Here is a 27,500-nt window from a genome sequence, read left to right as displayed (position 1 = left end):
CCAGGTGGCCGGGACGTATTCCTTACAGAGGCCTAAACCAGGTGGCCGGGACGTATTCCTTACAGAGGCCTAAACCAGGTGGCCAGGACTTATTCCTTACAGAGGCCTAAACCAGGTGGCCAGGACGTATTCCTTACAGAGGCCTAAACCAGGTGGCCGGGACGTATTCCTTACTGAGGCCTAAACCAGGTGGCCGGGACGTATTCCTTACAGTGGCCTAAACCAGGTGGCCAGGACTAACTCCTTACAGAGGCCTAAACCAGGTGGCCAGGACGTATTCCTTACAGAGGCCTTAACCAGGTGGCCAGGACTAACTCCTTACAGAGGCCTAAACCAGGTGGCCAGGACGTATTCCTTACAGAGGCCTAAACCAGGTGGCCAGGACGTATTCCTTACAGAGGCCTAAACCAGGTGGCCAGGACGTATTCCTTACTGAGGCCTAAACCAGGTGGCCGGGACGTACTCCTTACAGAGGCCTAAACCAGGTGGCCGGGACGTACTCCTTCCAGAGGCCTAAACCAGGTGGCCGGGACGTACTCCTTACAGAGGCCTAAACCAGGTGGCCAGGACTAATAGAGCCACATCAAAAATGTTCAGGTTGTCAGGGAAATTCCATTGTCCAAGTTACCATGTGTAATACTCCTTCCTGTCTGTCAACCAAACCCCCTCCCCACCTACAAACCTTTATGAGTATTTTTCCTCTTACCCACCCACACTGTCATACTGCCATCAGCCATTTTCCTTTTCGACCCCCCCAACCCCACCACCCCACACTATTTTACATCCTTTCTGGAGACTCCCTGTCCTTGATGTCCTACTCTTGCTGGAAATCACTAGCATGGCAAACTCAGTCAACTCAGTCAAATCATCACAATCACCTGTTTTCATTTATTATTAGACTCTAATTCTTTATGACTTTGATCAAAACAATTCCAAAGAAAGGCAGAGAGAGAGAGAGAGAGATTTTTAATTTTTCTGAATTTTTCTTTTTAATTTCCCCTTTGTTTATTATCTACTTCACTTGCTTTGACAATGTTAACATATGCTTCCAATGCCAATAAAGCCTTTAAATTGAATTGTATTGAATTAAGAGAGAGAGCGGAAGAGAGAGAGACAGAGAGAGATACAGAGAGAGAGACAGAGAGAGAGAGTGAGGGAGAGAGAAAACAGAGAAAGAAAGAGAGACAGAGAAAGAGAGAGAGACAGGCAGAGAGAGAGAGAGAGCGAGAGAGACAGAGAAAGAGAGAGAGAGAGAGAGAGAGAGAGAGAGAGAGAGAGAGAGAGATAATGACGCTTAAATAAACATAGCGAGTACAACAGCGTCAGCGACAGACACGTAGACATATAGACAGACAAAGGGATGGGGCTATCAACATGACACCGTGTCAACTTGTGAACTCGTACTCTACACTCCACTCAGCCAGTGTTCCAATAGCAGCACAGGTGCAAATCAGGCAAACCTTGGTGGCACGCAAGGCAAGCAACATGGGCACGATGCCAGTTACAGTCTCTGGCTTGACGACAACACAGTTGGGATGCGTCCCAGATGGCACCCTATTCCCTTTATAGTGCCCTACTTTTTTCCCTTGGAGGTCTAAAGGGAATAGGGTACCATTTGGGACGAAGTTACAGTGTGCCAGTTCCCAGAGCACACAAAATCAGAACGATTTTTCTTCCTCATTCAGCAGGTTAACTTGGAGAGAGTTTCTCTATTGGGGAAAAAACAAAACATGTATTCACCTTATTAAACCAAGCGGTGAGCAATAGTATGTCATAGTCAGGTCAAAGACTAAAGGAGTGTGTAGGCAATTAAATGGAACTGGAAAAAAGAATGACACCAAAACAAAGAGATCTATCACCATTATGCAATCACAGTACAATTTGATGAAGAATGCATTTAATTGTAGCAGACAGACACATGACTTACAGACAGTGATCACACAGCCCAGCCCTGACATGTTCAAGTGCTCGTTGGGTAGCTACTTCAGGTTCCAGATACTGCTACAGCCTGGGGCGTCGAGCTGCAGTACCATCTACTGCCCGTAGGGAACACACTGCTACAGCCTGGGGCGTCGGGCTGCAGTACCATCTACTGCCCGTAGGGGGCACACTACTACAGCCTGGGGTGTCTCTTCTGTCTGCAGTACCATCTACTGCCTATAGGGGGCACACTGCTACAGCCTGGGGTGGCGGTCTGCAGTACCATCTACTGTCTATTGGGGAGACACTGCTACAGCCTGGGGTGTCGGTCTGCAGTACCATCTACTGCCTATAGGGGAGACAATGCTACAGCCTGGGGCGTCTTTTCTGTCTGCAGTACCATCTACTGTCTATAGGGGACACACTGCTACAGCCTGGGGTGTCGGTCTGCAGTACCATCTACTGCCCGTAGGGAACACACTGCTACAGCCTGGGGCGTCTTTTCTGTCTGCAGTACCATCTACTGCCTATAGGGGAGACACTGCTACAGCCTGGGGTGTCGGTCTGCAGTACCATCTACTGCCTATAGGGGAAACACTGCTACAGCCTGGGGCGTCTCTTCTGTCTGCAGTACCATCTACTGCCTATAGGGGAGACACTGCTACAGCCTGGGGTGTCGGTCTGCAGTACCATCTACTGCCTATAGGGGAAACACTGCTACAGCCTGGGGTGTTGGTCTGCAGTACCATCTACTGCCTATAGGGGAGACACTGCTACAGCCTGGGGCGTCGGTCTGCATTACCATCTACTGCCTATAGGGGAGACACTGCTACAGCCTGGGGCGTCGGTCTGCAGTACCATCTACTGCCTATAGGGGAAACACTGCTACAGCCTGGGGTGTCTCTTCTGTCTGCAGTACCATCTACTGTCTATAGGGGAGACACTGCTACAGCCTGGGGAATCTCTTCTGTCTGCAGTACCATCTACTGTCTATAGGGGAGACACAGCTACAGCCTGGGGAATCTCTTCTGTCTGCAGTACCATCTACTGTCTATAGGGGAAACACTGCTACAGCCTGGGGTGTCGGTCTGCAGTACCATCTACTGCCTATAGGGGAGACACTGCTACAGCCTGGGGTGTCTCTTCTGTCTGCAGTACCCTCTACTGTCTATAGGGGAGACACTGCTACAGCCTGGGGCATCTCTTCTGTCTGCAGTACCATCTACTGCCCAAAGGGGAGACACTGCTACAGCCTGGGGTGTCGGTCTGCAGTACCATTTACTGTCTAGAGGAGAGACAATGCTACAGCCTGGGTCGTCTCTTCTGTCTGCAGTACCATCTACTGCCCGTAGGAGACACACTGCTACAGCCTGGGGCGACGGGCTGCAGTACCATCTACTGCCCGTAGGAGACACACTGCTACAGCCTGGGGCTTCGGTCTGCAGTACCATTTACTGCCCGTAGGGGACACACTGCTACAGCCTGGGGCGTCGGGCTGCAGTACCATCTACTGCCCGTAGGGGAGACACTGCTACAGCCTGGGGCGACGGGTTGCAGTACCATCTACTGCCCGTAGGGGACAGACTGCTACAGCCTGGGGTGTCTCTTCTGTCTGCAGTACCATCTACTGCCTATAGGGGGCACACTGCTACAGCCTGGGGTGTCGGTCTGCAGTACCATCTACTGTCTATTGGGGTGACACTGCTACAGCCTGGGGCGTCTCTTCTGTCTGCAGTACCATCTACTGCCTATAGGGGAGACACTGCTACAGCCTGGGGTGTCGGTCTGCAGTACCATCTACTGCCCGTAGGGAACACACTGCTACAGCCTGGGGCGTCTTTTCTGTCTGCAGTACCATCTACTGCCTATAGGGGAGACACTGCTACAGCCTGGGGTGTCGGTCTGCAGTACCATCTACTGCCTATAGGGGAAACACTGCTACAGCCTGGGGCGTCTCTTCTGTCTGCAGTACCATCTACTGTCTATAGGGGAGACACTGCTACAGCCTGGGGAATCTCTTCTGTCTGCAGTACCATCTACTGTCTATAGCGGAAACACTGCTACAGCCTGGGGAATCTCTTCTGTCTGCAGTACCATCTACTGTCTATAGCGGAAACACTGCTACAGCCTGGGGTGTCGGTCTGCAGTACCATCTACTGCCTATAGGGGAGACACTGCTACAGCCTGGGGTGTCGGTCTGCAGTACCATCTACTGCCTATAGGGGAGACAATGCTACAGCCTGGGGCGTCTTTTCTGTCTGCAGTACCATCTACTGCCTATAGGGGAGACAATGCTACAGCCTGGGGCGTCTTTTCTGTCTGCAGTACCATCTACTGTCTATAGGGGACACACTGCTACAGCCTGGGGTGTCGGTCTGCAGTACCATCTACTGCCCGTAGGGAACACACTGCTACAGCCTGGGGCGTCTTTTCTGTCCGCAGTACCATCTACTGCCTATAGGGGAGACACTGCTACAGCCTGGGGTGTCGGTCTGCAGTACCATCTACTGCCTATAGGGGAAACACTGCTACAGCCTGGGGCGTCTCTTCTGTCTGCAGTACCATCTACTGCCTATAGGGGAGACACTGCTACAGCCTGGGGCATCTCTTCAGTCTGCAGTACCATCTACTGCCTATAGGGGAAACACTGCTACAGCCTGGGGCGTCTCTTCAGTCTGCAGTACCATCTACTGCCTATAGGGGAAACACTGCTACAGCCTGAGGTGTTGGTCTGCAGTACCATCTACTGCCTATAGGGGAGACACTGCTACAGCCTGGGGTGTCTCTTCTGTCTGCAGTACCATCTACTGTCTATAGGGGAGACACTGCTACAGCCTGGGGAATCTCTTCTGTCTGCAGTACCATCTACTGTCTATAGGGGAGACACTGCTACAGCCTGGGGAATCTCTTCTGTCTGCAGTACCATCTACTGTCTATAGGGGAGACACTGCTACAGCCTGGGGTGTCTCTTCTGTCTGCAGTACCCTCTACTGTCTATAGGGGAGACACTGCTACAGCCTGGGGTGTCGGTCTGCAGTACCATCTACTGTCTATAGGGGAGACACTGCTACAGCCTGGGGCGTCGGTCTGCAGTACCATCTACTGCCTATAGGGGAGACACTGCTACAGCCTGGGGCGTCGGTCTGCATTACCATCTACTGCCTATAGGGGAGACACTGCTACAGCCTGGGGCGTCGGTCTGCAGTACCATCTACTGCCTATAGGGGAAACACTGCTACAGCCTGGGGCGTCTCTTCTATCTGCAGTACCATCTACTGCCTATAGGGGAGACACTGCTACAGCCTGGGGTGTCGGTCTGCAGTACCATCTACTGCCTATAGGGGAAACACTGCTACAGCCTGGGGCATCTCTTCTGTCTGCAGTACCATCTACTGCCTATAGGGGAAACACTGCTACAGCCTGGGGCATCTCTTCTGTCTGCAGTACCATTTACTGCCTTTAGGGGAGACACTGCTACAGCCTGGGGCATCTCTTCTGTCTGCAGTACCATCTTCTGCCTTTAGGGGAGACACTGCTACAGCCTGGGGAATCTCTTCTGTCTGCAGTACCATCTACTGCCTATAGGGGAAACACTGCTACAGCCTGGGGTGTCGGTCTGCAGTACCATCTACTGCCTATAGGGGAAACACTGCTACAGCCTGGGGTGTCTGTTCTGTCTGCAGTACCATCTACTGCCTATAGGGGAGACACTGCTACAGCCTGGGGCGTCGGTCTGCAGTACCATCTACTGCCTATAGGGGAAACACTGCTACAGCCTGGGGTGTCGGTCTGCAGTACCATCTACTGCCTATAGGGGAAACACTGCTACAGCCTGGGGCGTCGGTCTGCAGTACCATCTACTGCCTATAGGGGAAACACTGCTACAGCCTGGGGTGTCGGTCTGCAGTACATTCTACTGTCTATAGGGGAGCTACTGTTACAGCCTGGGGCATCTCTTCTGTCTGCAGTACCATCTACTGCCTATAGGGGAGACACTGCTACAGCCTGGGGCATCTCTTCTGTCTGCAGTACCATCTACTGCCCGTAGGGGAGACACTGCTACAGCCTGGGGTGTCGGTCTGCAGTACCATTTACTGTCTAGAGGAGAGACAATGCTACAGCCTGGGGCGTCTCTTCTGTCTGCAGTACCATCTACTGCCTATAGGGGAGACACTGCTACAGCCTGGGGCGACGGGCTGCAGTACCATCTACTGCTCGTAGGAGACACACTGCTACAGCCTGGGGCTTCGGTCTGCAGTACCATTTACTGCCCGTAGGGGACACACTGCTACAGCCTGGGGCGTCGGGCTGCAGTACCATCTACTGCCCGTAGGGGACACACTGCTACAGCCTGGGGCGACGGGCTGCAGTACCATCTACTGCCCGTAGGGAACACACTGCTACAGCCTGGGGCGACGGGCTGCAGTACCATCTACTGCCCGTAGGGGACACACTGTTACTGCCTGGGGCGTCGGGCTGCAGTACCATCTACTGCCCGTAGGGGGCACACTGCTACAGCCTGGGGTGTTGGTCTGCAGTACCATCTACTGCCTATAGGGGAGACACTGCTACAGCCTGGGGTGTCTCTTCTGTCTGCAGTACCATCTACTGTCTATAGGGGAGACACTGCTACAGCCTGGGGAATCTCTTCTGTCTGCAGTACCATCTACTGTCTATAGGGGAGACACTGCTACAGCCTGGGGAATCTCTTCTGTCTGCAGTACCATCTACTGTCTATAGGGGAAACACTGCTACAGCCTGGGGTGTCGGTCTGCAGTACCATCTACTGCCTATAGGGGAGACACTGCTACAGCCTTTGGCGTCGGTCTGCAGTACCATCTACTGCCTATAGGGGAAACACTGCTACAGCCTGGGGCGTCTCTTCTATCTGCAGTACCATCTACTGCCTATAGGGGGGACACTGCTACAGCCTGGGGTGTCGGTCTGCAGTACCATCTACTGCCTATAGGGGAAACACTGCTACAGCCTGGACCATCTCTTCTGTCTGCAGTACCATCTACTGCCTATAGGGGAAACACTGCTACAGCCTGGGGCATCTCTTCTGTCTGCAGTACCATCTACTGCCTATAGGGGAAACACTGCTACAGCCTGGGGCATCTCTTCTGTCTGCAGTACCATCTACTGCCTATAGGGGAGACACTGCTACAGCCTGGGGCATCTCTTCTGTCTGCAGTACCATCTACTGCCTATAGGAGAGACACTGCTACAGCCTGGGGCATCTCTTCTGTCTGCAGTACCATCTACTGCCTATAGGGGAGACACTGCTACAGCCTGGGGCATCTCTTCTGTCTGCAGTACCATCTACTGTCTATAGGGGAGACACTGCTACAGCCTGGGGCATCTCTTCTGTCTGCAGTACCATCTACTGTCTATAGGGGAAACACTGCTACAGCCTGGGGCATCTCTTCTGTCTGCAGTACCATCTACTGTCTATAGGGGAGACACTGCTACAGCCTGGGGCATCTCTTCTGTCTGCAGTACCATCTACTGCCTATAGGGGAAACACTGCTACAGCCTGGGGCATCTCTTCTGTCTGCAGTACCATCTACTGCCTATAGGGGAAACACTGCTACAGCCTGGGGCGTCGGTCTGCAGTACCATCTACTGCCTATAGGGTGGAGGGGCTATTGAGACCTGGGTTACCTGGCTTTCTTTACCTACACACAGCAGAGGTAGCTGCTACTCCTGCAGCTGACTGCATACTGCCTGGTTGTTGGGGGCTCCCGAGTGGCATAGTGGTCTAAGGAATTGCATCTCAGTGCCAACGGTGTCACTACCAATCCTGGTTCGATTACAGGCTGTATCACAACTGGCCGTGATTGGGAGTCCCATAGGGCGGTGCGCAATTGACCCAGCGTTGTTAGGGTTTGGCCGGGGTAGGCCGTCATTGTAAATAAAAATGTGTTCTAAACTGACTTGCTTAGTGAAATAAAGGTTAAAAAATAAATAAAATACAAATTGATAATAACTGCTTACCTGACTTGACCTAGTTTGACCTAATGTCTCCACTGTCAATCTATCTAACAAGTTCACATGCAGACATCAGACAGCCAGTCTATCCAATCACAGGCCCGAATGGATCATAGAATAGAACCAATATTTGTCCAGTTCTTAGCTGTGCTTGAGGAACAGGTATGACATTGCTTGTCTGCGTGGTGCAATGGAACCAACGGACTAGTAAGAAAAAACACCCTGCAAGATTGTAAATACCAAATGAACTCAACCTAGATCTGCCGATGACACAACAGTGTTCAACGACAAGACAGCCTATTGGGAGGAGGTCAGAGACGTGGCCGTGTGGTGCCAGGCCAACAACCTCTCACCTCAACGTGATCCAGACAAAGGAGCTGATTGTGGACTACAGGAAAAAGAAGACCGAGCACGCCCCGATTCTCATCAATGGGGCTGCAGTGGAGCAGGTTGAGAGCTTCAAGTTCCTTAGTGTCCACATCACCAACAAACTAATATGGTCTAAGACAGTCGTGAAGAGGAAACGACAAAACCTATTCCCCCTCAGGAGGCTGAAAAGATTTGGCATGGGTCCTCAGATACGCAAAAAGTTCAACAGCTGCACCATAGAGAGCATCCTGACTGGTTGCATCACTGCCTGGTATGGCAACTGCTCGGCCTCCGACCACAGGGCACTACAGAGGGTAGTGCGATCGGCCCAGTACATCACTGGGGCCAAGCGTCCTGCCATATAAAACCTCTATACCAGGCGGTGTCAGAGGAAGGCCCTAAAAATTGTACAGCACATCTACAGTAAGTCATTAACACCAGCCTACTACAGATTGCCCCGTGTTATATGTGCACTGAAATCTCAGGTTTACCCTCATTCAGCCACGCTGCATCATTTAACCTTTTTCTGAGAGAAAAACAAGAAGGCATCAAAACAAAAAATATGTTTCGTTTCTGTGTTCAAATAGTCAGGAAAAGGCATGGCCTTGAGGTTGGGGTGAGGACATTTCGTCAGTGTTCTTGATTGGCCCCTCAGCGATAGGGGAAGTTGTGGTTGTGAAGAGGTTACCTCAACCACGTCTTCAAGCGCTCAGCTCAGTCATGTTATTGGGTTGCGTCCCATATGGCGTCCTATTCTCTGTACAGTGCAATAGCTTTAACCAGGGTAAAAGTAGTGCACTATATAGTGTATAGGAAGCCATTTGGGGCGCAAGCCATTGGGTGGGTATGGGGATACCGAGTTGAGCAACCGCTCATGTCATGTGACTAACTTCTGCATTCTGTCGAGGTATAAAGCAGAATAGTTATTATTAAACTCAGTTCAGTGTGTCGATGGAGACTCCTGTTCAGAGCGTGGTGTGACCCTGAAGCAGCCACGAAGCAGCCACGAAGCAGCCCTGAAGCAGCCCTGAAGCAGCCACGAAGCAGCCACGAAGCAGCCACAAAGCAGCACTGAAGCATCACTGAAGCAGCCACGAAGCCGCCACGAAGCCGCCACGAAGCAGCCACGAAGCAGCCACGAAGCAGCTCTGAAGCAGCACTGAAGCAGCCCTGAAGCAGCCATGAAGCAGCCATGAAGCAGCACTGAAGCAGCCATGAAGCAACCCTGAAGCAACACTGAAGTAGCCCTGAAGCAGCCATGAAGCAGTGCTGAAGCAGCTCTGAAGCATTCATGAAGCAGCACTGAAGCAGCCATGAAGCAGCCGTGAAGCAGCCGTGAAGCAGCACTGAAGCAGTCATGAAGCAGTCATGAAGCAGCCACGAAGCAGCCCTGAAGCAGCCCCGAAGCAGCCACGAAGCAGCACTGAAGCAGCCTTGAAGCAGCACTGCTAAAGCGTTATTGCTCTGTTTCTGCAGTATTTGATAGTGACTGGTGACTTTTTGCTATGTGTGTATCTATCACTATCTTGATAAGTAGTGTTACAGTTGTGGTTTGTCATGGAGTCTTTCTGTTTCAGCCTTCACCATTTATCCCGAATCTCGTTACGGTCTAATGAAAATAATGAACAACAGAATGTTAACCTATTCAAAATGGTTGATGTACTATGGTATTGTTGTATAATATGTTTGGTCTTGCTGTGTGATTAAAATAAACACGATGCCAAGAGTTAGTGCTTCTGTGTGCTCTGCTCAGAGAGAAAACAGAATCACTAATGGTACTGGGATGGAAGCAGATCCGGGTTCAACTACTATTAGATACTTTCAGCGTTTGCTTTATGTTAATGGGCGAGAGTGCCATACGGGCGGGTTTTTGCTCTTTAGCGAATATCAAGCAAGCACATCTAAAGTATTTTAAATGATTTCGAATACAATTTTGACCCAGGTGTGACAGGGAGGGAGGAGGAGGGTAAGGGGAGGGGAAATGTGTCTCTCAGTATTTACAACTGAATGGAACGGAATGTTCTTTGACCTTGACTATAAAAACAGATTTTAACCTCGCCTTCAGTCTAACTATAGAAGCAGGTGATTAGTCCCAAACTGCACCCTATTCCCTATATAGGGCACTACTTTTTACTCGGGGTTCACCCAAAGTAGTGCACTACATAGGCAATAGGATTCCATTTAGGACTATTCGGGGATTAGACAGGCCACAGCTAAACCCAGAACACCAGGGATCAAAACATTGTTATCCTTACCAGCATGGAAATTCTCACCCATTAGTCATTGCCTGGCGTTATTCATAATACAACTCAGCACAAAATTAAAAAGAAAATGCCCAAAATGTTAAGAAAACACAACATAAACAGATCAGAGACCGTGACGGACTGCAATAAACAAAAGCCCACTTTACATTTCAATGCTGAAAATATTGACCTCGAAACTAGGAACAATATTACATAACATAATTGTTTAATCCACGTTTTGGTACCAGAGACCAACCAGTGAAGAAACGGACACAGAGGGTAATATTGTGTTAGGCAGTAAGACAACTGGCAGGCAGAACAAAACAGCACACTTTTCATTCTACTATTTCAGTGCTCTATAGAATGTAGCAGAAAATGGTGAAACTATCAGAGCCTGCTATTTGCTATGTACTGTTCCAGTCTGAGACGATAAAGTTTACTACGTACCTGTATGGGACTATAGATAAAGTTTACTACGTACCTGTATGGGACTATAGATAGAGTTTGCTACATACCTGTATGGGACTATAGATAGAGTTTGCTACATACCTGTATGGGACTATAGATAAAGTTTGCTACATACCTGTATGGGACTATAGATAAAGTTTACTACGTACCTGTATGGGACTATAGATAGAGTTTACTACGTACCTGTATGGGACTATAGATAGAGTTTACTACGTACCTGTATGGGACTATAGATAGAGTTTACTACGTACCTGTATGGGACTATAGATAGAGTTTACTACTACGTACCTGTATGGGACTATAGATAGAGTTTACTACGTACCTGTATGGGACTATAGATAGAGTTTACTACGTACCTGTATGGGACTATAGATAGAGTTTGCTACATACCTGTATGGGACTATAGATAGAGTTTACTACGTACCTGTATGGGACTATAGATAAAGTTTACTACGTACCTGTATGGGACTATAGATAGAGTTTACTATGTAACTGTATGGGTGTCATGTTCCTGACCTATTTCTGTTAGTTTGTTGTATGTGTTAGTTGGTCAGGACGTGAGTTTAGGGTGGGCATTCTATGTTTTCTGTTTCTATGTTGGTTTAAGGGTTGCCTGGTATGGCTCTTAATTAGAAGCAGGTGTTTGGCGTTCCTCTAATTGAGAGTCATATTTGGGTAGGTTGTTTCACAGTGTTCGTTGTGGGTGGTTGTCTCCTGTGTCAGTGTTTGTCGCACCATACGGGACTGTTCGGTTTGTTTTTGTACATCGTCATTTTGTGTAGTCTATTTTCCCTGTTCGTGCGTTCTTCGTGTTTAATGTAAGTTCGTCGTCCAGGTCTGTCTACTCCGTTTGTTGTTTTGTTAGTTATAGTGAAGTTCGTGTTTTTTCGTCTTGTCTTTAAATAAATTATGTGTTCACAACCCGCTGCGCCTTGGTTCCATCACTACTCCTCCTTTTCGGTTGAAGTGGAGGAGGACTACCGTTACAATGGGACTATAGATAGAGTTTACTACATACCTGTATGGGACTATAGATAGAGTTTACTACGTACCTGTATGGGACTATAGATAGAGTTTACTACGTACCTGTATGGGACTATAGGTGGAGTTTACTACGTACCTGTATGGGACTATAGGTGGAGTTTACTACGTACCTGTATGGGACTATAGATAGAGTTTACTACATACCTGTATGGGACTATAGGTAGAGTTTACTACATACCTGTATGGGACTATAGATAGAGTTTACTACATACCTGTATGGGACTATAGATAGAGTTTACTACATACCTGTATGGGACTATAGGTAGAGTTTACTACATACCTGTATGGGACTATAGGTAGAGTTTACTACATACCTGTATGGGACTATAGATAGAGTTTACTACGTACCTGTATGGGACAATAGATAGAGTTTACTACGTACCTGTATGGGACTATAGGTGGAGTTTACTACGTACCTGTATGGGACTATAGGTAGAGTTTACTACGTACCTGTATGGGACTTTAGATAAAGTTTACTACGTACCTGTATGGGACTATAGATAGAGTTTACTACATACCTGTATGGGACTATAGATAGAGTTTACTACGTACCTGTATGGGACTATAGATAGAGTTTACTACGTACCTGTATGGGACTATAGATAGAGTTTACTACGTACCTGTATGGGACTATAGATAGAGTTTACTACGTACCTGTATGGGACTATAGATAGAGTTTACTACGTACCTGTATGGGACTATAGATAGAGTTTACTACGTACCTGTATGGGACTATAGATAGAGTTTACTACGTACCTGTATGGGACTATAGATAGAGTTTACTACGTACCTGTATGGGACTATAGATAGAGTTTACTACGTACCTGTATGGGACTATAGATAGAGTTTACTACGTACCTGTATGGGACTATAGATAGAGTTTACTACATACCTGTATGGGACTATAGATAGAGTTTACTACGTACCTGTATGGGACTATAGATAGAGTTTACTACGTACCTGTATGGGACTATAGATAGAGTTTACTACGTACCTGTATGGGACTATAGATAGAGTTTACTACGTACCTGTATGGGACTATAGATAGAGTTTACTACGTACCTGTATGGGACTATAGATAGAGTTCACTACGTACCTGTATGGGACTATAGATAGAGTTTACTACGTACCTGTATGGGACTATAGATAGAGTTTACTACGTACCTGTATGGGACTATAGATAGAGTTTACTACGTACCTGTATGGGACTATAGATAGAGTTTACTACGTACCTGTATGGGACTATAGATAGAGTTTACTACGTACCTGTATGGGACTATAGATAGAGTTTACTACGTACCTGTATGGGACTATAGATAGAGTTTACTACGTACCTGTATGGGACTATAGATAGAGTTTACTACGTACCTGTATGGGACTATAGATAGAGTTTACTACGTACCTGTATGGGACTATAGATAGAGTTTACTACGTACCTGTATGGGACTATAGATAGAGTTTACTACGTACCTGTATGGGACTATAGATAGAGTTCACTACGTACCTGTATGGGACTATAGATAGAGTTTACTACGTACCTGTATGGGACTATAGATAGAGTTTACTACGTACCTGTATGGGACTATAGATAGAGTTTACTACGTACCTGTATGGGACTATAGATAGAGTTTACTACGTACCTGTATGGGACTATAGATAGAGTTTACTACGTACCTGTATGGGACTATAGATAGAGTTTACTACGTACCTGTATGGGACTATAGATAGAGTTTACTACGTACCTGTATGGGACTATAGATAGAGTTTACTACGTACCTGTATGGGACTATAGATAGAGTTTACTACGTACCTGTATGGGACTATAGATAGAGTTTACTACGTACCTGTATGGGACTATAGATAGAGTTTACTACGTACCTGTATGGGACTATAGATAGAGTTCACTACGTACCTGTATGGGACTATAGATAGAGTTTACTACGTACCTGTATGGGACTATAGATAGAGTTTACTACGTACCTGTATGGGACTATAGATAGAGTTTACTACGTACCTGTATGGGACTATAGATAGAGTTTACTACGTACCTGTATGGGACTATAGATAGAGTTTACTACGTACCTGTATGGGACTATAGATAGAGTTTACTACGTACCTGTATGGGACTATAGATAGAGTTTACTACGTACCTGTATGGGACTATAGATAGAGTTTACTACGTACCTGTATGGGACTATAGATAAATAGTTTTTATACTGCATCCTCCGGGGTGGAGCAGCAGTCTAAGGCCCTGCAACTCAATACTAGTGGTGTCACTACAGACAAGCTGGTTTGAATCCAGGCTGTAACACAACCTGCCGTGATTGAGAGTCCCATAGGGTGGCGAACAATTGGCCCAACGTTGTCTGGGTTTGGCCGGTGTAGTCCACCATTGTAAATAAGAATGTGTCTTAACTGACTTGCCTAGTTAAATAACCCCCCCCAAAAAATGGAGGAATGTTTTGTAATTCTACCCAGACACCATGTTTCAATCAACATTGAATATTGAGACATTTTCTCTACACCAAGGCGGTTGTGCTGGGTTAGGGTTAGGGTTAGGGTTAGGGTTAGGGTTAGGCGTTTGTGCTGCTCTAATTTTAAAGAGGATATATGATTTTTATTTCTCCCTCTAATATACTGTTTAACCATCTGTTGGATTACCCCACAGCCCTCTAATATACTGTATAACCATCTGTTGGATTACCCCACAGGCCCCAAATATACTGTTTAACCATCTGTTGGATTACCCCACAGCCCTCTTGACATACTGTATAACCATCTGTTGGATTACCCCACAGGCCCCTTGACATACTGTATAACCATCTGTTGGATTACCCCACAGCCCTCTTGATATACTGTATAACCATCTGTTGGATTACCCCACAGCCCTCTAATATACTGTATAACCATCTATTGGATTACCCCACAGCCCTCTAATATACTGTTTAACCATCTGTTGGATTACCCCACAGCCCTCTTGATATACTGTTTAACCATCTATTGGATTACCCCACAGCCCTCTTGATATACTGTTTAACCATCTGTTGGATTACCCCACAGCCCTCTAATATACTGTTTAACCATCTGTTGGATTACCCCACAGCCCTCTTGATATACTGTATAACCATCTGTTGGATTACCCCACAGCCCTCTTGTTATACTGTTTAACCATCTGTTGGATTACCCCACAGCCCTCTTGATATACTGTTTAACCATCTATTCGAATACCCCACAGCCCTCTTGATATACTGTTTAACCATCTATTGGATTACCCCACAGCCCTCTAATATACTGCATAACCATCTATTGGATTACCCCACAGCCCTCTAATATACTGTATAACCATCTATTGGATTACCCCACAGCCCTCCAATATACTGTATAACCATCTGTTGGATTACCCCACAGCCCTCTTGATGTACTGTATAACCATCTGTTGGATTACCCCACAGCCCTCTAATATACTGCATAACCATCTATTGGATTACCCCACAGGCCCCTTGATATACTGTATAACCATCTGTTGGATTACCCCACAGCCCTCTAATATACTGTATAACCATCTGTTGGATTACCCCACAGCCCTCTAATATACTGTATAACCATCTGTTGGATTACCCCACAGCCCTCTAATATACTGTATAACCATCTGTTGGATTACCCCACAGCCCTCTAATATACTGCATAACCATCTATTGGATTACCCCACAGGCCCCTTGATATACTGTTTAACCATCTGTTGGATTACCCCACAGCCCTCTTGATATACTGTATAACCATCTATTGGATTACCCCACAGCCCTCTAATATACTGTATAACCATCTATTGGATTACCCCACAGGCCTCTTGATATACTGCATAACCATCTATTGGATTACCCCACAGCCCCCTTGATATACTGTATAACCATCTGTTGGATTACCCCACAGCCCTCTAATATACTGTTTAACCATCTGTTGGATTACCCCACAGCCCTCTTGATATACGGTATAACCATCTGTTGGATTACCCCACAGCCCTCTAATATACTCTATAACCATCTGTTGGATTACCCCACAGCCCTCTAATATACTGTTTAACCATCTGTTGGATTACCCCACAGCCCTCTTGATATACGGTATAAACATCTGTTGGATTACCCCACAGCCCTCTAATATACTGTTTAACCATCTGTTGGATTACCCCACAGCCCTCTAATATACTGTATAACCATCTGTTGGATTACCTCACAGCCCTCTTGATATACTGTTTAACCATCTGTTGGATTACCCCACAGCCCTCTAATATACTGTATAACCATCTGTTGGATTACCCCACAGCCCTCTTGATATACTGTTTAACCATCTGTTGGATTACCCCACAGCCCTCTGTATATACTGTATAACCATCTGTTGGATTACCCCACAGCCCTCTAATATACTGTTTAACCATCTGTTGGATTACCCCACAGCCCTCTTGATATACTGTATAACCATCTGTTGGATTACCCCACAGCCCTCTAATATACTGTTTAACCATCTGTTGGATTACCCCACAGCCCTCTAATATACTGTATAACCATCTGTTGGATTACCCCACAGCCCTCTAATATACTCTATAACCATCTGTTGGATTACCCCACAGCCCTCTAATATACTGTTTAACCATCTGTTGGATTACCCCACAGCCCTCTTGATATACTGTTTAACCATCTGTTGGATTACCCCACAGCCCTCTGTATATACTGTATAACCATCTGTTGGATTACCCCACAGCCCTCTAATATACTGTATAACCATCTGTTGGATTACCCCACAGCCCTCTAATATACTGTTTAACCATCTGTTGGATTACCCCACAGCCCTCTAATATACTCTATAACCATCTGTTGGATTACCCCACTGCCCTCTAATATACTGTTTAACCATCTGTTGGATTACCCCACAGCCCTCTTGATATACTGTATAACCATCTGTTAGATTACCCCACAGCCCTCTAATATACTCTATAACCATCTGTTGGATTACCCCACAGGCCCCTTGATATACTGTTTAACCATCTATTGGATTACCCCACAGCCCTCTTGATATACTGTATAACCATCTATTGGATTACCCCACAGCCCTCTTGATATACTGTATAACCATCTGTTGGATTACCCCACAGCCCTCTTGATATACTGTATAACCATCTATTTGATTACCCCACAGCCCTCTTGATATACTGTATAACCATCTATTGGATTACCCCACAGCCCTCTAATATACTCTATAACCATCTGTTGGATTACCCCACAGGCCCCTTGATATACTGTATAACCATCTGTTGGATTACCCCACAGCCCTCTTGATATACTGCATAACCATCTATTGGATTACCCCACAGGCCCCTTGATATACTGTATAACCATCTGTTGGATTACCCCACAGCCCTCTAATATACTGCATAACCATCTATTGGATTACCCCACAGCCCTCTAATATACTGTATAACCATCTATTGGATTAACCCACAGCCCTCTAATATACTGTATAACCATCTATTGGATTACCCCACAGGCCCCTTGATATACTGTATAACCATCTATTGGATTACCCCACAGCCCTCTAATATACTATATAACCATCTGTTGGATTACCCCACAGCCCCCTTGATATACTGTATAACCATCTGTTGGATTACCCCAAAGCCCTCTAATATACTGTTTAACCATCTGTTGGATTACCCCACAGCCCTCTTGATATACTGTTTAACCATCTGTTGGATTACCCCACAGCCCTCTTGATATACTGTATAACCATCTGTTGGATTACCCCACAGCCCCCTTGATATACTGTATAACCATCTGTTGGATTACCCCACAGCCCTCTTGATATACTGTATAACCATCTGTTGGAATACCCCACAGCCCTCTAATATACTGTTTACCCATCTGTTGGATTACCCCACAGCCCTCTTGATATACTGTTTAACCATCTATTGGATTACCCCACAGCCCTCTTGATATACTGTTTAACCATCTGTTGGATTACCCCACAGCCCTCTTGATATACTGTATAACCATCTGTTGGATTACCCCACAGCCCTCTAATATACTGTATAACCATCTGTTGGATTACCCCACAGCCCTCTTGATATACTGTATAACCATCTGTTGGATTACCCCACAGCCCTCTTGATATACTGTATAACCATCTGTTGGATTACCCCACAGCCCTCTTGATATACTGTTTAACCATCTGTTGGATTACCCCACAGCCCTCTTGATATACTGTATAACCATCTGTTGGATTACCCCACAGCCCTCTTGATATACTGTATAACCATCTGTTGGATTACCCCACAGCCCTCTTGATATACTGTATAACCATCTGTTGGATTACCCCACAGCCCTTTAATATTGTCACGTTCCTGACCTGTTTTCCTTTGTTTTGTATTCATTTTAGTTGGTCAGGGCGTGAGTTGGGTGGGTTTGTCTATGTTTGTATTTCTATGTGGGGTTTTGTGTTCGGCCTGGTATGATTCTCAATTAGAGACAGGTGTGTATTGTTTGTCTCTAATTGAGAGTCATACAAAGGCAGCCAGGGTTTCACTGGTGTTTTGTGGGTGTTTGTTCCTGTGTCCTCACAGGACAGTTGAAGGTTAGTCACGTTTGTTGTTTTGTAGTTTGTAGTGTCTTGTTTGCTGTTTTTTCATTAAAAGATGGCTTATTTCCCTCAATCCGCATCTTGGTCCTATCCATGCTCCTTCTCGTCTAAGGGGGAGAACAACAATGACTGCCTTTACAGAAACACCCACCACAACAGGACCAAGCGGATTGAGGAGAGAGAACAAGAACTAAAGCAATGGAGAGAAGAGGAATGGAGTTGGGAGCAAATTTTCAATGGAGAAGGACCCTGGGCTAAGGTGGGAGAGAATCGCCGCTCTCGGGAGGAGAAGAAGGCAGCCACAGCCCAGGAGCGCAGGTATGAGGGTACGCGGCTAGCACGGAAGCCCGAGAGGCTCACCCAAAAATTTCTTGGGGGGGGGCTAAAGGGGAGTGTGGCGAAGCCGGGTTGGATACCTGAGCCAACTCCCCGGGCTTGCCGTGGAGTAAGAGGGCGTCGTACTGGTCAGACACCGTGTTATGCGGTAAAGCGCACGGTGTCCCCAGTACGCGTGCTTAGCCCAGTGCGGGCTATTCCACCTTGCCGCACTGGGAGGGCTAGGTTGGGCATCGAGCCGAGTGCCATGAAGCCGGCCCAACGTATCTGGCCTCCAGTACGTCTCCTCGGGCCGGCGTACATGGCACCAGCCTTACAGGTGGTGTCCCCGGTTCGCCTGCATAGCCCAGTGCGGGCTATTCCACCTCGCCGCACTGGCAGGGCTACGGGGACCATTCAACCTGGTAAGGTTGGGGAGGCTCGGTGCTCAAGAGCACGTGTCCTCCTTCACGGTCCGGTATATCCGGCGCCACCTTCCCACCCCAGCTCAGTACCACCAGTGCCTACACCACGCACCAGGCTTCCAGTGCATCTCCAGAGCCCTGTTCCTCTTCCACGTACTCTCCCTATGGTGCGTGTCTCCAGCCCGGTGCCTCCAGTTCCGGCACCACGCACCAAGCCTCCTGTGCGTCTCCAGAGCCCTGGACGCACTGTTCCTTCTCCCCGCACTCGCCCTGAGGTGCGTGCCCTCAGCCCGGTACCTCCAGTTCCGGTACCACGCACCAGGCCTAGAGTGCGCCACGAGAGTCCAGTGTGCCCTGTTCCTGTTCCCCGCACTCGCCCTGAGGTGCGTGCCCTCAGCCCGGTACCTCCAGTTCCGGTACCACGCACCAGGCCTATAGTGCGTCTCAGCCGGCCAGAGTCTGCCGTCAGCCCAGCGGTGCCTGAACGGCCCGTCTGCCCAGCTCCGTCTGAGCCATCTGTCTGCCCAGCGCCGTCTGAGCCATCTGTCTGCCCAGCGCCGTCTGAGCCATCTGTCTGCCCAGCGTCATCTGAGTCATCCGTCTGCCACGAGCCATTAGAGCCGCCCGTCTGTCCCGAGCCAGTAGAGCCGTCCGTCAGTCAGGAGCCGCTAGAGCCGTCCGTCAGTCAGGAGCTGCCAGAGACGCCCGCCAGTCAGGAGCTGCCAGAGACGCCCGCCAGTCAGGAGCTGCCAGAGACGCCCGCCAGTCAGGAGCTGCCAGAGACGCCCGCCAGTCAGGAGCTGCCAGAGACGCCCGCCAGTCAGGAGCTGCCAGAGACGCCCGCCAGTCAGGAGCTGCCAGAGACGTCCGACAGTCCGGAGCTGCCCTACAGTCCGGAGCTGCCCTACAGTCCGGAGCTGCCGTACAGTCCGGAGCTGCCCTACAGTCCGGAGCTGCCCTACAGTCCGGAGCTGCCACTCAGCCCGGACCTGCCGGAGTCCCTCAGCCCGGACCTGCCGGAGTCCCTCAGCCAGGACCTGCCGGAGTCCCTCAGCCAGGACCTGCCGCCCCTTATCCCGGTGCTGGTCCTTATCCCGGTGCTGCCCCTTGTCCCGGTGCTGCCCCTTGTCCCGGTGCTGCCCCTTGTCCCGGTGCTGCCCCTTGTCCCGGTGCTGCCCCTTGTCCCGGTGCTGCCCCTTGTCCCGGTGCTGCCCCTTGTCCCGGTGCTGCTCCTTGTCCCGGTGCTGCCCCTTGTCCCGGTGCTGCCCCTTGTCCCGGTGCTGCCCCTTGTCCCGGTGCTGCCCCTTGTCCCGGTGCTGCCCCTTATCCCGGTGCTGCCCCTTCATTTAGGTGGGGTTAGTGGGAGGGTGGTCATTGGGAGGGGGATAAAGAAGCGGGGATTGATTATGGTGGGGTGGGGACCTCGTCCACCGCCAGAGCCGCCACCGTGGACAGACGCCCACCCAGACCCTCCCCTAGACTTTGTGCTGGTGCGCCCGGAGTTCGCACCTTAAGGGGGGGTTCTGTCACGTTCCTGACCTGTTTTCCTTTGTTTTGTATTCATTTTAGTTGGTCAGGGCGTGAGTTGGGTGGGTTTGTCTATGTTTGTATTTCTATGTGGGGTTTTGTGTTCGGCCTGGTATGATTCTCAATTAGAGACAGGTGTGTATTGTTTGTCTCTAATTGAGAGTCATACAAAGGCAGCCAGGGTTTCACTGGTGTTTTGTGGGTGTTTGTTCCTGTGTCCTCACAGGACAGTTGAAGGTTAGTCACGTTTGTTGTTTTGTAGTTTGTAGTGTCTTGTTTGCTGTTTTTTCATTAAAAGATGGCTTATTTCCCTCAATCCGCATCTTGGTCCTATCCATGCTCCTTCTCGTCTAAGGGGGAGAACAACAATGACTGCCTTTACAAATATACTGTTTAACCATCTGTTGGATTACCCCACAGCCCTCTTGATATACTGTTTAACCATCTGTTGGATTACCCCACAGCCCTCTTGATATACTGTATAACCATCTGTTGGATTACCCCACAGCCCTCTTGATATACTGTATAACCATCTGTTGGATTACCCCACAGCCCCCTTGATATACTGTATAACCATCTGTTGGATTACCCCACAGCCCTCTAATATTCTGTTTAACTGTAACAGTCCTGACCTATTTATGTTAGTTTTTATGTGTTTTTGGTCAGGGCATGTGTTTTGGGTGGGCAGTCTATGTTATCTGTTTCTATGTTGGTTTCGGTTTGCCTGGTATGGCTCTTGATTAGAGGCAGGTGGTTTGCATTTTCCTCTAATCAAGAGTCATATTTAGGTAGGGCATTATCACTGTGTGTTTGTGGGTGATTGTCTCCTGTGATGTCTTCGTTATGTTCGATGTATTCACTTTTGGAGCTGTTTGGCTGTTCGTTATGTTTCGATGTCCGTTCCTGTTCGTGAGTTTACGTTTGTCTATGTAAGTTTATGTTCAGGTTGCGTCAACATCGTTTTGTTATTTTGTAAGTTTGTGAAAGTGTTTTGTTTTGTTTAGTCTACGTCGTATTTGTAATAAAAATGGCTTATTTCCCTGACTCCGCATTTTGGTCCGAAGATCCTTCTCTCCTCACCTCATCTGAGGATGAGGAGAGCGACAGCTCTTACAGAATCACCCACCAAAATACAGAGACCAAGCGGTATGGGAATGCTCGACGGAGCAATAAGGATTTCTGGACTTGGGAGGAGATCTTGGACGGTAGAGGACCCTGGGCGCAAACTGGAGGATATCGCTGCTCTCGTGAGAAGAGTGAGGCAGCCACAGCCCAGGAGCGCTGGTATGAGGAGGCAGCTAGGAGACGTGGATGGAAGCCGGAGAATCAAGCTCGTAACCGGAATTATGAGGGGACTCGTCTTGCACGGAAGCCCGAAAAGCCCGTGAGTAACTCCCAAAAATTTCTTGGGGGGGGGGGCTAAAGGGTAGTGGGCTAAGGGCAGGTAGAAGACCTGCGCCCACTTCCCAGGCTAACCGTGGAGAGCGGGAGTACGGGCAGACACCGTGTTACGCAGTAGAGCGCACGGTGTCTCCTGTACGTGTGCATAGCCCAGTGCGGGTTATTCCACCTCCCCGCACTGGTAGGGCTAGATTGGGCATTGAGCCAGGTGTCATGAGGCCGGCTCAACGCGTCTGGTCTCCAGTGCGTCTCCTCGGGCCGGCATACATGGCACCTGCCTTACGCATGGTTTCCCCGGTTCGCCTACACAGCCCGGTGCGGGTTATTCCACCTCCCCGTACTGGGCGGGCGACCGGGAGCATTCAACCAGGTAAGGTTGGGCAGGCTCAATGCTCAAGAGAGCCAGTACGCCTGCACGGTCCGGTATTTCCGGCGCCACCTCCCCGCCCCAGCCTAGTACCTACAGTGCCTACACTACGCACTAGGCTACCAGTGCATTTCCAGAGCCCTGTTCCTCCTCCACGCACTCTCCCTGTAGTGCGTGTATCTAGCCCGGTGCCTCCAGTTCCGGCCCCACGCACTAAGCCACCTGTGCGTCTCCCAAGTCCTGTACACACTGTCACTTCTCCCCCTACTAATCCTGATGTGCTTGTCCTCAGCCCGGCGTCACCAGTGCCGGTACCACGCATCAGGGATAGAGTAGGCTTTGAGAATACAGTGTGCCCTGTCCCTGCTCCCCGCACTAGTAGGAAGGTGCTTGTCATTAGCACGGTGCCTCCAGTTCCGGCACCACGCACCAGGTCTACAGTGCGCCATATCCGGCCAGAGCCATCCGTCTCCCCAGCGCCATCTGAGCCATCCGTCTCCCCAGCGCCATCTGAGCCATCCGTCTCCCCAGCGCCATCTGAGCCATCTGTCTCCCCAGCGCCATCTGAGCCATCCGTCTCTCCAGCGCCATCTGAGCCATCCGTCTGCCAGGAGCCTGCAAAGCCGCCCGTCTGCCATGAGCCTGCAAAGCCGCCCGTCTGCCATGAGCCTACAGAGCCGTCAGCCAGACAGGAGCCGCTAGAGCCGTCAGCCAGACAGGAGCCGCTAGAGCCGTCAGCCAGACAGGATCTGCCAGAGCCGCCAACCAGACAGGATCTGCCAGAGCCGCCAACCAGACAGGATCTGCCAGAGCCGCCAACCAGACAGGATCTGCCAGAGCCGCCAACCAGACAGGATCTGCCAGAGCCGCCAACTAGACAGGATCTGCCAGAGCCGCCAACCAGACAGGATCTGCCAGAGCCGCCAACCAGACAGGATCTGCCAGAGCCGCCAGCGAGCCATGAGCAGCCAGAGCCGCCAGTGAGCCATGAGCAGCCAGAGCCGTCAGAGAGCCATGAGCAGCCAGAGCCGTCAGAGCGCCATGAGCAGCCAGAGCCGTCAGAGCGCCATGAGCGTCGAGAGCCGTCAGAGCGCCATGAGCGTCGTGAGCCGTCAGCCTGCCATGAGCGTCGAGAGCCGTCAGCCTGCCATGAGCGTCGAGAGCCGTCAGCCTGCCATGAGCGTCGAGAGCCGTCAGCCAGCCATGAGCATCGAGAGTCGTCAGTCAGCCATGAGCTGCCTTTCAGCCTGAAAAGGCTGGATACCCAGAACTGCCCATCAGTCCAGAGCTGTCTCTCTGTCCGGAGCTGCCTTTCAGTCCGGAGTTGCCCCTCTATCCTAATCTCCCTCTCTATCTTCATCTATCTCTATAGTCTTATCTATCCCTCTATTTTGATTTATCTCTCTGTCCCGGTGCTGCCCCTTGTCCCGGTGCTGCCCCTTATTCCGGTGATGGTCCTTATCCTGGTGCTGCCCCTTGTTGTTGTGCTGCCCCTTGTCCCGGTGCTACCCCTTGTCCCGGTGCTGCCCCTTGTTCCGGAGCTAGCTGTTTATTTAGGGGAAGATAATGTTTGGGTGGTCAGTGGAAGGGGTAGAAAGAAGAGGGGAGTGACTATGGTGGTGCGGGGACAGCGTCCTGAACCGGAGCCACCACCGTGGTCAACTGCCCACCCGGACCCTCCCCTGGACTTTGTGCTGGTGCGCCCGGCGTTCGCACCTTGGGGGGGGGGTACTGTAACAGTCCTGACCTATTTATGTTAGTTTTTATGTGTTTTTGGTCAGGGCATGTGTTTTGGGTGGGCAGTCTATGTTATCTGTTTCTATGTTGGTTTCGGTTTGCCTGGTATGGCTCTTGATTAGAGGCAGGTGGTTTGCATTTTCCTCTAATCAAGAGTCATATTTAGGTAGGGCATTATCACTGTGTGTTTGTGGGTGATTGTCTCCTGTGATGTCTTCGTTATGTTCGATGTATTCACTTTTGGAGCTGTTTGGCTGTTCGTTATGTTTCGATGTCCGTTCCTGTTCGTGAGTTTACGTTTGTCTATGTAAGTTTATGTTCAGGTTGCGTCAACATCGTTTTGTTATTTTGTAAGTTTTGAAAGTGTTTTGTTTTGTTTAGTCTACGTCGTATTTGTAATAAAAATGGCTTATTTCCCTGACTCCGCATTTTGGTCCGAAGATCCTTCTCTCCTCACCTCATCTGAGGATGAGGAGAGCGACAGCTCTTACATTAACCATCTGTTGGATTACCCCACAGCCCTCTTGATATACTGTTTAACCATCTGTTGGATTACCCCACAGCCCTCTTGATATACTGTATAACCATCTGTTGGATTACCCCACAGCCCTCTTGATATACTGTATAACCATCTGTTGGATTACCCCACAGCCCTCTTGATATACTGTATAACCATCTGTTGGATTACCCCACAGCCCTCTTGATATACTGTATAACCATCTATTGGATTACCCCACAGCCCTCTTGATATACTGTTTAACCATCTATTGGATTACCCCACAGCCCTCTTGATATACTGTATAACCATCTGTTGGATTACCCCACATTCCCCTTGATATACTGTATAACCATCTGTTGGATTACCCCACAGCCCTCTTGATATACTGTATAACCATCTGTTGGATTACCCCACAGCCCTCTAATATACTGTTTAACCATCTGTTGGATTACCCCACAGCCCTCTTGATATACTGTTTAACCATCTATTGGATTACCCCACAGCCCTCTTGATATACTGTTTAACCATCTGTTGGATTACCCCACAGCCCTCTAATATACTGTATAACCATCTGTTGGATTACCCCACAGCCCCCTTGATATACTGTATAACCATCTGTTAGATTACCCCACAGCCCTCCTGACATACTGTATAACCATCTGTAGGATTACCCCACAGCCCTCTTGATATACTGTATAACCATCTGTTGGATTACCCCACAGCCCTCTAATATACTGTATAACCATCTGTTGGATTACCCCACAGCCCCCTTGATATACTGTATAACCATCTGTTGGATTACCCCACAGCCCTCTTGATATACTGTTTAACCATCTGTAGGATTACCCCACAGCCCTCTAATATACTGTATAACCATCTGTTGGATTACCCCACAGCCCTCTAATATACTGCATAACCATCTATTGGAGTACCCCACAGCCCTCTAATATACTGTATAACCATCTGTTGGATTACCCCACAGCCCTCTAATATACTGCATAACCATCTATTGGATTACCCCACAGCCCTCTTGATATACTGCATAACCATCTATTGGATTACCCCACAGGCCCCTTGATATACTGTATAACCATCTGTTGGATTACCCCACAGCCCTCTGATATACTGAATAACCATCTATTGGATTACCCCACAGCCCTCTAATATACTGTATAACCATCTATTGGATTAACCCACAGCCCCCTTGATATACTGTATAACCATCTGTTGGATTACCCCACAGCCCTCTAATATACTGTTTAACCATCTGTTGGATTACCCCACAGCCCTCTTGATAGACTGTTTAACCATCTGTTGGATTACCCCACAGCCCTCTTGATATACTGTATAACCATCTGTTGGATTACCCCACAGCCCCCTTGATATACTGTTTAACCATCTGTTGGAATACCCCACAGCCCTCTAATATACTGTTTAACCATCTGTTGGATTACCCCACAGCCCTCTTGATATACTGTATAACCATCTGTTGGATTACCCCACAGCCCCCTTGATATACTGTTTAACCATCTGTTGGATTACCCCACAGCCCTCTAATATACTGTTTAACCATCTGTTGGATTACCCCACAGCCCTCTTGATATACTGTATAACCATCTATTGGATTACCCCACAGCCCTCTTGATATACTGTATAACCATCTGTTGGATTACCCCACAGCCCTCTAATATACTGTATAACCATCTGTTGGATTACCCCACAGCCCTCTTGATATACTGTATAACCATCTGTTGGATTACCCCACAGCCCTCTTGATATACTGTATAACCATCTGTTGGATTACCCCACAGCCCTCTTGATATACTGTTTAACCATCTGTTGGATTACCCCAGAGCCCTCTAATATACTGTATAACCATCTATTGGATTACCCCACAGCCCTCTAATATACTGTTTAACCATCTATAGGATTACCCCACAGCCCTATAATATACTGTTTAACCATCTATTGGATTACCCCACAGCCCTATAATATACTGTTTAACCATCTATTGGATTACCCCACAGCCCTCTTGATATACTGTTTAACCATCTGTTGGATTACCCCACAGCCCTATAATATACTGTTTAACCATCTATTGGATTACCCCACAGCCCTCTTGATATACTGTTTAACCATCTGTTGGATTACCCCACAGCCCTCTAATATACTGTTTAACCATCTTAAGGATTACCCCACAGCCCTATAATATACTGTTTAACCATCTATTGGATTACCCCACAGCCCTATAATATACTGTTTAACCATCTATTGGATTACCCCACAGCCCTCTTGATATACTGTTTAACCATCTGTTGGATTACCCCACAGCCCTCTAATATACTGTTTAACCATCTGTTGGATTACCCCACAGCCCTCTTGATATACTGTTTAACCATCTGTTGGATTACCCCACAGCCCCCTTGATATACTGCATAACCATCTATAGGATTACCCCACAGCCCTCTAATATACTGTATATCCATCTGTTGGATTACCACACAGCCCTCTAATATACTGTTTAACCATCTGTTGGATTACCCCACAGCCCTCTAATATACTGTTTA

Source organism: Salvelinus fontinalis, chromosome 29, assembly GCF_029448725.1.
Source record: "Salvelinus fontinalis isolate EN_2023a chromosome 29, ASM2944872v1, whole genome shotgun sequence".
NCBI lineage: Eukaryota > Metazoa > Chordata > Actinopteri > Salmoniformes > Salmonidae > Salvelinus > Salvelinus fontinalis.
Note: the sequence above shows the minus strand (reverse complement) of the source record.